Here is a 1089-nt window from a genome sequence, read left to right as displayed (position 1 = left end):
ATGAATTCTTCCTGGTTTAAAGATATTTAAGAAATCGATCTGTTGATAAAAGAACTGTGAAATTGATGACTGCTGATCTGGGACATTAAAGTGATCAAGAATCTCATGTGATATGGAACCAAAATCCTGAGCCTGCTGAGTGACGTAGAGTTTTGTGTAGATGCTGTCAAGTCGAGACCGATTATCCGATGTGCCCTCATTTATCCAGGTAAACTTTTCCTGGAGATGCTCTTTAAGCTTTTGTTTAACACTCTCCACGACTTCATCCTGCTCCATGTTTGCAGCTCTGCCTCCTCCACACTGAACCTAGTTCTCCTGTCACTTGTTCTCCTTATAGGTGGAATCCTTCTGAAGGGATTAAAAACCTGAAAGCAAGAAAATAAATAAAATGTCCCTTTTCTTGTAGTGATATTCATAAGCATTTGCTTTTTTTAATCTTTTTGTCTAAATTGATTTTCCACTTTTACATCCACACTCAACACTTTCGCACTACAAGTGAAGAAAATGATTTCAGACTAGGGCTGGGCGATATATCAAGTTTCTTAGAAATATCGATATATTTTTATACAAGATATAAGATGTGACAATATCTTTTATATCGATATAGTATATGTTACATCATAATTATACTTGTGGACACACAGGTTTGCCTCTCTTTCGTCCACTTTTGTCTCAACACAACGTTACTCGGCCTCGCCCCTCCTTCACTGAACACAACTCCCCCTCCTCCCCCATAGCTTCACCTGCAGGCAACGACAGGATGGACACAGCAAATCTCCGTTAATGAGTTACCGCGCATCGCCCCATGCGTGGGGCTGGACAGCGTCAACGTGTTAGCGAGCTAACTGCGCTAACCGCGAGCTAACAACATGCAGCCCACAGGGGCTGTACAGCCTAAAATCCTTTAATTTTCTCAAAAGTTAACAGCGCGCCTTTCTGTATGAATTCTGGTTGTGCTTGATGACCGCGAAGCAATTTTATGTGGTACATAGCGCTCAGCAATCTGTCAAAAAATGTTTTAGTACGACTTTGGTAAGCTACAGAGCTGCACCGCTTGATGGATTGTCGGAGCATTAGAGAAGGGTCTGG

The 1089-nt window shown here is 41.8% G+C and overlaps 1 long non-coding RNA gene across 1 annotated transcript in view; it reads right to left on the bottom strand.

The window, feature by feature from the left end:
• Positions 1 to 6: 6 nt before the first annotated feature.
• Positions 7 to 1089, bottom strand: part of LOC121812838 — an 8529-nt gene continuing 7446 nt past the window's right edge. Inside the window, exon 3 of the long non-coding RNA XR_006053357.1 lies at positions 7 to 365. This is a non-coding gene — a long non-coding RNA (uncharacterized LOC121812838). The remainder of the gene's footprint in view (positions 366 to 1089) is intronic.

This window comes from Haplochromis burtoni, unplaced genomic scaffold (assembly GCF_018398535.1).
Source record: "Haplochromis burtoni strain Fernald_Lab_line unplaced genomic scaffold, NCSU_Asbu1 Contig_873, whole genome shotgun sequence".
Taxonomy (NCBI): domain Eukaryota; kingdom Metazoa; phylum Chordata; class Actinopteri; order Cichliformes; family Cichlidae; genus Haplochromis; species Haplochromis burtoni.
This window is presented reverse-complemented; position numbering and strand designations above follow the sequence as displayed.